The following is a 13,627-nucleotide window of genomic DNA, read 5'->3' as shown; positions in this document are numbered from 1 at the left end:
ACACTGGACCTCTCCTATGTGTCTGGTGGTACAAACTCCGCAGGAAACTTATTTTTTCCATCAAACAAAAGTCACATCTTGAATTTTTTTTTAATTTACTAATATAGTTCATAATAAAAAGTTATTTCTTGTTAATATTTTCAACACAATGTATTTTGTTAAACGAATGTATATTGTATGTATTAAGGATGGGAGAATATTTCCTGAATTTGTAAAAAATAACAAAAACGACAATATATATATTTTGATTCTAAAAAAATATTGATCTAACTACTGTCTACCATATACTGACTCGATATTGTTACTATCAATATTTGTATCAATCCACCTAACTTTATTTACATTCAAGACATCAAGCTTGCAGTTGGCATATCCTCCTACAATGTATAGTGTGGCATGTTTAGCTATTCCTCGTCCTCCAATATTAATGATAATTGTAAGAAACATGATTTATATGCCACCACGGAGGCGAGCATTGTGGCATTGCACTGTTGAGGGACATTATCCGCTAGCAGAAATTCTACATTGCATTCAGGACGCATCTGGTGACTTGTCGCTCTCAAATTTGTTGGCCACAGATAGACTATGTCATTAACATGTATACCCAGAGATGCTGAGTATTAAAAGCTCTATCTTTGGCTAAATTTATATTATATATACAAAACCCAAAACCAGTGAGGTTGGCACGTTGTGTAAATCGTAAAAACAGAATACAATGATTTGCAAATCCTTTTCAACCTATATTCAATTGAATAGACTGCAAAGACAAGATACTTAATGTTCGGAATGGAAAACTTTTTTGCAGATATTAGCTCATTTGGATTTGATGCCTGCAACATGTTTCAAAAAAGCTGGCACAAGTGGCAAAAAAGATTAAGAAAGTTGAGCAATGCTCATCAAACACTTATTTGGAAACTGTTGTTTTGTGGACGTTGTGTCCTCTGGACCAAAGAGGAAAAGAACCATCCGGTTTGTTCTAGGCGCAAAGTTCAAAAGCCAGCATCTGTGATGGTATGGGGGTGTATTAGTGCCCAAGGCATGGGTAACTTACACATCTGTGAAGGCGCCATTAATGCTGAAAAGTACATAAAGGTTTTGGAGCAACATATGTTGCCATCCAAGCAACGTTATCATGGACGCCCCTGCTTATTTCAGCAAGACAATGCCAAGCCACGTGTTACAACAGCGTGGCTTCATAGTAAAAGAGTGCGGGTACTAGACTGACCTGCCTGTAGTCCAGATCTGTCTCCCATTGAAAATATGTGGCGCAATATGAAGCCTAAAATACCACAACGGGGACCCCGAACTGTTGAACAACTTCAGCTGTCATCAAGCAAGGATGGGAAATAATTCCACCTGAAAAGCTTAAAAAATTGTTTTCCTCAGTTTGCAAATGATTACTGAGTGTTGTTAAAGGGGAACATTATCACCAGACCTATGTAAGTGTCAATATATACCTTGATGTTGCAGAAAAAAGACTATATATTTTTTTTACCGATTTCCGAACTCTAAATGGGTGAATTTTGGCGAATTAAACGCCTTTTTATTATTCGCTCTCGGAGCGATGACGTCACGTTGTGACGTCACATCGGGAAGCAATCCGCCATTTTCTCACTTTCGTCGGTGTGTTGTCGGAGGGTGTAACAACACGAACAGGGACGGATTCAAGTTGCACCAGTGGCCCAAAGATGCGAAAGTGGCAAGAAATTGGACAAAATTTGTTGAAAATACGAGGGTGTGGTGAAAGCCGACGAAATGATCAGTCGTTTGTTCCGCACACTTTACCGACGAAAGCTATGCTACGACAGAGATGGCAAGAATGTGTGGATATCCTGCGACACTCAAAGCAGATGCTTTTCCAACGATAAAGTCAAAGAAATCTGCCGCCAGACCCCCATTGAATCTGCCGGAGTGTGTGAGCTATTCAGGGACAACGGATCTCAGTAGCACGGCAAGCAATGGCGGCAGTTTGTTCCCGCAGACGAGCGAGCTAAACCCCCTGGATGTCTTGGCTCACACCGTCCCTTATGCCACCGAAGATGATCAAGAGAAGAATATCGACCCTAGCTTCCCTGGCCTGCTGACATCAACTCCAAAACTGGACAGATCAGCTTTCAGGAAAAGAGAGCGGATGAGGGTATGTCTACAGAATATATTAATTGATGAAAACTTTATTCATTACTCGCGGTTTTACGTAAATTATTATACATAAACTGTGTTTACCAATAATTTAGCTTAAAAACATTTATTTTTTTCAATCATTCGAGTACATTCGGGTAGTCTTGTGTAATGCAGTATTTTGTGTCTATTTAGGTATGGTTAACCTGAGTGCTGAAATCGTGGAAAAATATATGTTCTTAGCGCGCCTGAAATGGGCTGTCTGCACTCTCAAAGTGCATGTTGTTGCCAAATGTATTTCATATGCTATAAACCTAGTTCATAGTTGTTAGTAATTATCTTATCAGACAGTGTTAAGCCGCTGAAATCCGAGTCTGAATCCGAGCTAATGTCGCTATACCTTGCTGTTCTTTCCGCCATGTTTGTTTGTATTGGCATCACTATGTGACGTCACAGGTAAATGGACGGGTGTATATAACGATGGTTAAAATCAGGCACTTTTAAGCTTTTTTTAGGGATATTGCGTGATAGGTAAAATTTTGAAAAAAACTTCGAAAAATAAAATAAGCCACTGGGAACTGATTTTTACTGGTTTTAACCCTTCTGAAATGGTGATAATGTTCCCCTTTAAAAGGAAAGGCCATGTAACACAGTGGTAAAATTGCCCTTGTGCCAACTTTTTTGCAATGTGTTGCTGCCATTAAATTCTAAGTTAATGACTGAGTTTCTCAGTTCGAACATTAAATATCTTGTCTTTGCAGTCTAATCAATTGAATATAAGTTGAAAAGGATTTGCAAATCATTGTATTCTGTTTTTATTTACGAATTACACTGTCATGTCTGATGACCATGTTTTTGTTTAGTTATGTTCTGCTTGGTTTTTGGACACTTTTTAGTTCCTGCTTTCACTCCCTTGCCTTGTCACCATGACTACTCATTAGTTTCACCTGTCTCACGTTTTGCACTCGTGCACCTGTCACAAATAATGTCTGTATTATTTAAGCCCATTGTTGCCAGGAAGTCAGGCTGGCGACATTAACTCTGATACCTCCATGATTACGCGTCCATGCCATAGTTCTATGATCTTATCATGCTTGACCAAGTAAGTTTTGTTTCATGTCCTTAGTCTGTTTATGTGTTAAGTTTGTTCATAGCCAAGTTTGTACTTCCGCCCTTGTGCGCGCTTTTCGTTTGTTCCTTTTGATAGTGTTAAAATAAATGTCCTGACCTTCACGCCTTGCCCGCTCCAACTTTCCTTTGCATTCCAGGAAAACAAAACACCCCATAATCCCCGTTATGACATACACAACGTGCCAACTTCACTGGTTTTGGGTTTTGCATCATATATTGTCTATATCTCACTACCTTAGTATCTACGTATTACATTTCGTTATTGTATAAAATATTAAAGTTCATGTTTATTTTATTTTTTTAAATTTTATTTAACATTTATTTAACCAGGAAAGTCCTACTGAGATAAAAAAATATTTTTTAAGGGAGTCAAGAAGAAGAAAAAGATACAGTTACATAAATACATGTCATACACATTAAGAAAAACAGTTACAAATTAAAAATGTCATCTCAAGTGCTCTCAAACTGAACTTAAAAGTAATCAATTAAATAAGTTCCGTTAATTTCCAGTCTTATTGCAACATGTTCCATGAAAAAGGAGCAGAGTAAATAAAAGCCATTTTTCCCAGTTCTGTGCGGGCAAATGGACCAAAGAGCAACAAATGATCACTGGAATGCAAACAATAAGAGTCAACACTCCTCCGTGTGATTAAATTACAAATATAGGAAGGCAATCGACCCAGCATTGCCTTATAAATAAAAGTATGCCAATGACCCAGCCTCTTGGAGGACAAAGAAGGCCACCCCACTCGAGAATACAGCTCACAATGAATATTTATTTGCGTATGCAATCCGAATAGTCATTTCCGGGAAAAGACCCAATCAACAATGGCAAATTGATGTCCTCATACAAAATTTTCACTTACGATATGATACCAATCCTGGAGATTGATGCCTTTGAAGTAGTGTTGATTTGTTTTTGGGTGACACCTACTGGTCACGATCAGTGTTGGGTTAGTTACTGAAAACCAGTAACTAGTTACAGTTACTAGTTACTTTATTTCAAAAGTAACTCAGTTACTAACTCAGTTACTTACACCAAAAAGTAATGCGTTACTGTGAAAAGTAACTATTTAGTTACTTATTTTTTTCTCCTTTTTTTAAGGCTCCCATTAATGCCCTTTTAGCCTTCGTTTCAGTACTGTTATTGCACTGGAGAATAATACAATGTGTTGATCAACTTGACATGCATTTGCATCACTGAACTCTGCTAAGCAATGTGGTCTACATACAACACACAAAGACAAAGATATGTTTCAAAGGGCCAATTTATTTCAGGCCACAACAAATTGACAAAACTATTTGAAATAGCTGCAACATAACATACATAAGTAACAAACCGCATAATAACAACATAGCTGTAAAGCTGGCTTCACCCAAGGAAGGCACACATGACATACACAAAGCCTAATCAGGCATTTTTTTTCTCTCAAGGAATTGTGAAATAAAATCATGTATTCAGGAGATCAACACTGTAGTGAAGCCCAGAAGACTCTACACATTTCCCCAGTTTTAGTTTAGAGAAAATGAAAGATTGGCCTGGCCCACTAGCATCCCTCTTTATGTTTGTGAACTTTACAGTCTATACATTTAGAGTGATGTGATAATCAAACACTCTAGAAGTCTAGAATGAAATAGTATATAAGAGAATTGACAGTGTGTACCTTCAATGATGAGCAGAGGCAGAGTTTGGAGTGTTTTCGTTAGCTCGCTTTCCATGTTTATGTACTCACTGTCCAGGTACTTGGAACATGTTTTCTGTGCCATTTGTTGTTTGACGCCGGTATCATGCTATTTAGCTGCCAGAAAACGGGTGACTCCACTGTAGAAATAGCCTGCATGTCTTCTAGCACATACGCTGCAATGGCTCTATCAATGTTGTCCTGGCTAGCATTGCCTCCGTTAATATCCTTAGGTGGAGGTGAAGTGGCATCGGAGTCTGTGTCTCTCTTTACTAGCTTCGTCAAAGCATGTTGCTTATGTGGCGTGGCGAAGTTGGGAGAGTGGCCGTGCCAGCAATCTGAGGGTTACTGGTTCAATCCCCACCTTCTACCATCCTAGTCACGTCCGTTGTGTCCTTGAGCAAGACACTTCAACCTTGCTCCTGATGGGTCCTGGTTAGTGCCTTGCATGGCAGCTCCCGCCATCAGTGTGTGAATGTGTGTGTGAATGGGTGAATGTGGAAATAGTGTCAAAGCGCTTTGAGTTCCTGAAAAAGGTAGAAAAGCTATACAAGTATAACCCATTTACATTTATGTAGCTGTTTCAGCAGATTTGAATTGCTGTTTTGGGCAGTATTCCCGGGTGCGGTCACTGTTGCTACTCACTGCTCCCCTCACCTCCCAGGGGGTGATCAAGGGTGATGGGTCAAATGCAGAGAATAATTTCACCACACCTAGTGTGTGTGTGACAATCATTGTCACTTTAACTTTAAGTAGATGGGATCTTTGATCCAAGACACAACTTACATTTAACTAAAATGTTATTTTCTTTGTGCTCGACAAAAGAAAAGTAGTGACAATGTATCCATGTTAAGAACCTCGACTTCTGGCTTCGCCATGATGTCTTTTTAGTTGTTATGAGAGTAGCGTGTGTGTGTGTGTGTGTGTGTGTGGCCCTTTAAGAAATGACAGCATGTGAGGTGAGTGACGTCAGTGAGTGAGTGGGCGAGAGAGGTGAGGGAGCGCAACAGAGTGAATACGTGCAGGTGCTCTAGCTTGGTGGATGGCTACGTGCAAGACACCAATAAAGTCACAAAATTGCAACAAACCGCCGGCCTCGTCATTCACCCTCGAGTCCGGAGCTGTAAAGACCCACTGCCGGGTAAAGTGAAGGGTGTTAGCCCCGAAGTACATAGGCCCTGGAGGAACGTCTCCCCTGCGCTCCGCTCCTCGGTCGAGGAAAGCACGCCTTTTCTTTTCCTTGTGAGACAGAAGGACGACACTTCTTCTGTTTCTAGCCGATACTACATTAAAAAATAACGTAAAATAACGCAGTAACGCATCATGTAGTAACAGTAACTGAGTTACTGGATATAAAAAAATAACGCGTTAGATTACTAGTTACCGCCGAAACTAACGGCGTTACAGTAACGCGTTACTTAGTAACGCGTTAGTCCCAACACTGGTCACGATATTGTATTACATTTAGCACTCTGAATGATGCAGAATCGTTTGTTACTGTACACTTTCTAATCAATAATTTCTAATAGACAAATATTGTCATGTCTTTTGGATCATGTTTTGTTTTGTTTAGTTATGTTTGGTTTTTGGACTATTTAGTTTCTGTTTATGCTCCATTGTTTTTGTTTCCATGACTACTCATTGGTTTCACCTGTCATGCATTTGGACTCACGCACCGGACTCATTTGGACACACGCACCTGTTGTAATTATGTCACTATTATTTAAGCTTTCAGTTGCCAGGCAGTCTGTCTGGCGACATTATCTTAACTCTGTTATCCCTGTTACTCCATTGATTACGTGTTCCATGCCATAGATTCCTGCTCTGCCAAGTAAGTTTTTGTTATTAATGCCACAATTAGTGACTTTAGTTTCATGTTCATAGTTTCTGCCTTTGTGCTAGATTTGTTTTCATTAGTCAAGTTTGTTCTCCGCCTTTGTGCGCGCCTTTAGTTTTGTACCCCTTTTGTAGTTTAGAGTTAAAAATAAATGATGTCCTTACCTTCACGCCATGTCCAGTCCAACTTTACTTGCATCTCGGGAAAACAAAACCCTCACAGTCCACGTTATGAGAGAATGTCACCAGCTTTAAAGACTTTTCCCGCAAGAAATTTGGACGAGGAAGGAAGGTGGGAGGCGCTGGGAGCCATGGCAGATCGGGACCTCATGTGGAGTCCAAGCAGAAAACTTATTCCGATAAGCTCCATTTGGTCCGGGGACGGCGCTGCGTCACCGCAGTCCCGGAAGCGCCGGTCCAGACGAAGGACGTCAGGGAAGGCTTTCGCGAGCGGACAGCACGCGGCGCTCCCGCAAGCTCCTCCCCCTCCGGACAGAAGTACGCTGCAGGCTGCCCAGCTCCCCCAGGACAACGTCACGCCACGTTATGACAAATATGCTGTTTTAGACTTCAATATTGTTCAACAAAGGACAGGTACTACGTACTGTATGTCTAGCTTGTGTGCTATAATGTGCTGAGCTGTTGTGTAGCTGCAAGCTCCTTGTAGCCGCCAGCCTACTATGATTACCTTTTGTAAATTAATTGACTAAAATACCAGAAAAGATCAAACCTGTGAACTTATTGGAGGACATTTAGATGTTAACTGGCTGTCCAGTTTTGCACAAGTAAATCAGAGCTTGTATCGCAGATTTTAGATGCAAGTCAATATTATCAAATACATGTTTGTTTGTTTTTTGCTAATATCAGATTATACCAATATTGGATCAGGACACCCCGAGCGTATACATATGGGTCGAGCAACAATAGTGAAGAAGAGTTACTTTTCCCGATCTCAAATATAAAGAACAAATTTGCGTTGAGTTTTTGCCAACTTTGGCAAAAACTCCAATTTGATTGATTATCGAAGTTTGAACAAAATACTTGAGGGTATGAATATATTGTTCACATAAAGTGGTGATGTGTTTTCAGTCTAACTTCTGGATAACAGTGGCTAATAAAACATCATTATGGTGTTTTTGGAGTAAAAAGTTGGTTTACTTTGTGTCTAAAAATGCATGAAATGTGGGCATGACCACAAAAACTGCAAAACAGTACGCATGGCTCCAATTGGGCAGAAAGACGTAAAGATGACAAACTTATAAGCATTTTATCAAAACATACTTTTCCCATAGTTCAGGAATATTTCAAAAGAGCAAGAAAATGTGCAATTCATTTAATACTAATATCTGTGAGGAACCCTTTCGCTGCACTCAGACTGTTCTCTTTCATAATGTGAAGGAAGATATATTGAAAGGATACATGAAGAATTTCCTAAATCCTGATGGTGGATGCTTTGTTATTAAAAGTCTGCAGTGCTCTGAGCTTACCAGTACCAAGGAGAACTGAGGTGGAATATGTTGGTTTCTCTGCTCGAGCTGGAGCTTATCCCAGTTGACAGGAAACCCGGACTAGTCACCTGTCAATCACGACACAAAGACAATCACATTTAGGAACAATTTAGCGTCAACCATTAGTCTGACATTGTTTTTAGACTAGGAGTACCCATTACAATGGCCTCAACACACTCTCACTTCAACATATTTTAGAAACATTCTGACTTTATCTCAGAGGGTCCAGACAGGAAATAAATAAGAAAGGAGGGAGACGACTATAAATTTCCTGTTGGACTAATGCTGGTATGCATAGATCACTGCTACCACTCTATGAATTGGACGACTTGGACTGAAGTAAGTACCCACATTGTCACTTCTAACACGCTCCTGCTGGCGCAATGCCCGTCAAAAAACACAGAACGACCAAATAAAATACATATTATCCTCCATCCATCCATCTTCTTCCACTTATCCGAGGTTGGGTTGCGGGGGCAGCAGCGTAAGCAGAGAAGCCCAGAATTCCCTCTCCCCAACCACTTCGTCCAGCTCCTCCTAGGGCAGCGGTGTCCAAAATGCGGCCCGGGGGCCATTTGCGGCCCGCAGGTCATTTTTTGACGGCCCCACGGCACATTTTAAAAATACGACTGAAAAAAATTAACAACATAAAAAGTGGTACAAAAGAGCAAACAAATGAAATGTAACAAGAAAATGTTGCAATGTAATAAATTAATAACACAAAGCTGCCATGCAGGCTGTTTCTTTCTTTAAAAAATAATAATGAATAAAAATCAAAGTCATTTTGAATTATTGACCTATTCAAGGCTCCAATTAAATATTCCACTTTGAGATATTTTTTGGGGCAAATGTTGCATATTTTGTGTTTGCCATATAAAAAACTGAGCTGTTTTTTTTTTTAATTGGGCCTAAAACGAACAAACAAAAAACATAAACAACAATAAAACTTATAATTGACAGAGAGATCTGAAGTTGATCTCGAGATTATTGTGTTAAAAGTAAACAGTCAAAAAAATTATATAATTTATTTTTTAACACTTTAATGAGTAGGACCCTTTTGGATACCCAATAAGTGTCATTGCTCAAAAAATAATAATGAATTAAAAACAATTGTGTTATGAGTTATTGACATTTTTCAGGCTCCAATTATTATATAATCTCAAATATTGTACTTAAAAATTGTATTGGGTGAAAATGTTGCAAATTTTGTGTTCTTTCCATTAAAAAACAGAGTTTTCTTTGACAAAAAGAGCATACAACTTAAATCTTTAAAAACAATATATTGACAGATAGACCTAATGTTGATCTAGAGATGTAAAACTTGAATAATAATAAAAATAATAATACTGAATAATGACACATATTTTATATTTTTTGGTTAATGCTGCAAGGGGTCCTGTGTATTTGTTCTGTTGTGTTTATGTTCGGGTGTTTTCCCGAAATGTCTTTGTCATTCTTGTTTGGTGTGGGTTCACAGTGTGGCGCATATTTGTAACAGTGTTAAAGTTGTTTATACGGCCACCCTCAGTGTGACCTGTATGGCTTTTGACCAAGTATGAATTGCATTCACTTGTGTGTGTGAAAAGCCATAGGTATTATGTGATTGGGCCGTCACGCAAAGGTAGTGCCTTTGAGGTTTATTGGTGCTCTTTACTTCTCCCTACGTCCGTCTACCACTCCGTACAGCGGCGTTATAAAAATTCATACATTTTACTTTTTGAAACCGATACTGATAATTTCCGATATTACATTTTAAAGCATTTATCGGCCGATAATATCGGCAGCCCGATATTATCGGACATCGCTAGTTTTTTTTGTTTAATATTAGACCAATCACATTCTGAAAATGTACAAATCATAATATTCGTTTTACACCTACATATTGCAGTTAATTGTATTCTATCTTCATTAGTTGTTATTTATACTTTCTGAATAAATGATGTGATAATGTTCATTAGTCAAATAGGTGGAATTGAGTCTGGCAGAGTTTTAAAGTGCTCCCATTAGTGTTAATTTGTAATCTATCAGAAGATGAAATTAATGTACTAACATCATGTGGTTTATTCTGTAACATCATCTACAACAAAACTTGTGAATTTGGATTCATTTCATTTATCACACATGAAGTAAGAAGGGACACCATATTATTTCAGAACATTTATGTGCGCCCAGAAATGTCTCCCCAGTCATAAGTACAACACAAAATGCACAGATTTTCAATTTCTATACTATCACTAATTAGCAGTAGAAGTAGGTAGTGTCCAAACACAGAAGTGTTGCCTTTATCCTAACGTAGCTCCGCCCCCTCTGAAGTCATGTGTGTGGTCGGAGACACAAAGAATTGCTCTGGCGACATCCAGTGGACACATTTAGGAACAGCAGTTTCTTTCATTCAAAAATTTCAGCTCATTTTTAAACTTAGTAAACTCATCTCGTGGGCCGGAGGAAACCTGTTGGTACCTTTGACACCTCTGTTCTAAGACAAACTGATCAGTCCAATTGCAATCGATTAAATGCCCTCAAAATTGAATGCTATTTTAATGGTTTTGAAAGAGAATTCATTATCTAAAAGTTAGTTTTTCCCATCGAAATACATTGTATATGTTGAAATTGTCATGTTTTTGAAGGCACAAACACGGAATTACTTGATTTCAATTAATTTCAATGATATGAGTGTTCTAATTTACGAGCTCGGTCGTGGAATGCAATGTGCTCGTATGTTGTTGAAGATCTGACCTTGTAAAGGCAAGTTATTACCGTCTACAATTTTGTGCTGAACAGTCAAATTTACTATCAGAGTTAGTCCTCGGCCCACTGTATCATCGCCCATCTGTCCAGTATCCGTGATTTTGATTTGGGGTCATTTGGTCAAAGTCCCTAGGAATAGTTTATCAAAATATGACAGCTATTTTCTTGTTTTTTTGACATGATATTTGGGGGTCAGTCTTTAGGGTATAATAACAGCGCCACCATGTGGTGTATTTGTCGGGAAAACTATAGCACAGATAACACAGCAGGGCTGCACATTTTGACACATTTTCACCCTTTTGTGTGCAGCGGTTCAGGAGTTTAGACAAATAAATACTTTACGCACAATCAAGTGAAAGGGGGTCTATATTATTAGTATTATAGCAGGTTATATGTTTACAAGTTATTGGATCATAGAAAAACAGCAGAGAGAAAGACAGGGAAAAGAAAGAAAAGTTTGTTTTGGCCTTAAAAGAAACACTAGTGTGTGCGTGTGTGTGTGTGTGTGCTCCCGTGCATGGGTGTGTGTGTGTGTGTGTGTGTGTGTGTGTGTGTGTGTGTGTGTGTGTGTGTGTGTGCAAACTTCACTGTAGTTGTGTTTTAAAAGACCTAATGTTTCCTGACACCCCACAGTTAAAGTATCATAGAAGCAGCATGATCGCCCCTGGCTAGTGGGAAAGAGACTGCCTGGGGCCTTTTGCTGTGGGCAAGTGTGTGTGTGTGCGTGTGTGTGTGTGTGAGAGAAAGTGTGCGGTGCCTTTCTACATGCAATATTCTCTGTGTCATCGGCTTAAACCGCTAAACAGGATGTTCAGGGGAGAGACGAGGAGGAGGCGGGACGAAGCAGACAACTCTGGGTGGACACAAAGCATTACAGCTTGGCACTGTGTCCGACTTCTCCTTTAATTAAGAGCAAGGATGAAAGGAGATGAAGAAATCCTTGCGATAAGTCGACTCTTGTTATCGCCTTATACTTCCCTTTCTCCCCCCCCCCACCCCCCTGTCCCCCAACCCGCTGGTTTCTGTGTGCCTGCCGAGCACGCTGCGTTCTCCATTAGCAGCGACGCCGTAGAGCTTTTGGTGCGTGGTGTAGAAACGTGTTTGTTGTTCCTGAAATAATCCAGCTGGTTTATAATATTCTCTGCTAAATTATTCAAGTGGTTCAGGCTCAGAAGTTTGAGCAAATTGCTGCTTTTGCACTCAGTTAATCATTGAAGTCAAACCGCCAACTACTGCAGGCCTGCGCTTAAGGTCTGCTGTATTTTATTAACGTTACACATGTTCACCTTTTTAAGTACAAACCCCGTTTCCATATGAGTTGGGGAATTGTGTTAAATGTAAATATAAACGGAATACAATGATTTGCAAATCATTTTCAACCCATATTCAGTTGAATATGCTACAAAGACAACATATTTGATGTTCAAACTGATAAACATTTTTTTTTTGCAAATAATTATTAACTTTAGAATTTGATGCCAGCAACACGTGACAAAGACGTTGGGAAAGGTGGTAATAAATACTGATAAAGTTGAGGAATGCTCATCAAACACTTATTTGGAACATCCCACAGGTGTGCAGGCAAATTGGGAACAGGTGGGTGCCATGATTGGGTATAAAAGTAGATTCCATGAAATGCTCAGTCATTCACAAACAAGGATGGGGCGAGGGTCACCACTTTGTCAACAAATGTGTGAGCAAATTGTTGAACAGTTTAAGAAAAACCTTTCTCAACCAGCTATTGCAAGGAATTTAGGGATTGCACCATCTACGGTCCGTAATATCATCAAAGGGTTCAGAGAATCTGGAGAAATCACTGCACGTAAGCAGCTAAGCCTGTGACCTTAGTTAAGTTAAAACTCTCCTACGCAAGGCAAAAACCGTTTATCAACAACACCTAGAAACGCTGTCGGCTTCGCTGGGCCTGAGCTCATCTAAGATGGACTGATACAAAGTGGAAAAGTGTTCTGTGGTCTGACGAGTCCACATTTCAAATTGTTTTTGGAAACTGTGGACGTTGTGTCCTCCGGACCAAAGAGGAAAAGAACCATCCGGATTGTTATAGGCGCAAAGTTGAAAAGCCAGCATCTGTGATGGTATGGGGGTATATTAGTGCCCAAGGCATGGGTAACTTACACATCTGTGAAGGCGCCATTAATGCTGAAAGGTACATACAGGTTTTGGAGTAACATATGTTGCCATCCAAGCAACGTTACCATGGACGCCCCTGCTTATTTCAGCAAGACAATGCCAAGCCACGTGTTACATCAACGTGGCTTCATAGTTAAAGAGTGCGGCTACTAGACTGGCCTGCCTGTAGTCCAGACCTGTCTCCCATTGAAAATGTGTGGCGCATTATGAAGCCTAAAATACCACAACGGAGACCCCCAGAATGTTGAACAACTTAAGCTGTACATCAAGCAAGAATGGGAAAGAATTCCACCTGAGAAGCTTAAAAAATGTGTCTCCTCAGTTCCCAAACGTTTACTGAGTGTTGTTAAAAGGAAAGGTTATGTAACACAGTGGTGAACATGCCCTTTCCCAACTACTTTGTCACGTGTTGCAGCCATGACATTCTAAGTTAATTATTATTTGCAAAAAAAT

The sequence above is a fragment of the Nerophis lumbriciformis genome, linkage group LG26, assembly GCF_033978685.3.
Source record: "Nerophis lumbriciformis linkage group LG26, RoL_Nlum_v2.1, whole genome shotgun sequence".
Classification (NCBI taxonomy): Eukaryota; Metazoa; Chordata; class Actinopteri; order Syngnathiformes; family Syngnathidae; genus Nerophis; species Nerophis lumbriciformis.
The sequence above is the reverse complement of the archived record's forward strand: the minus strand, read 5'-3'. Positions refer to the sequence as shown.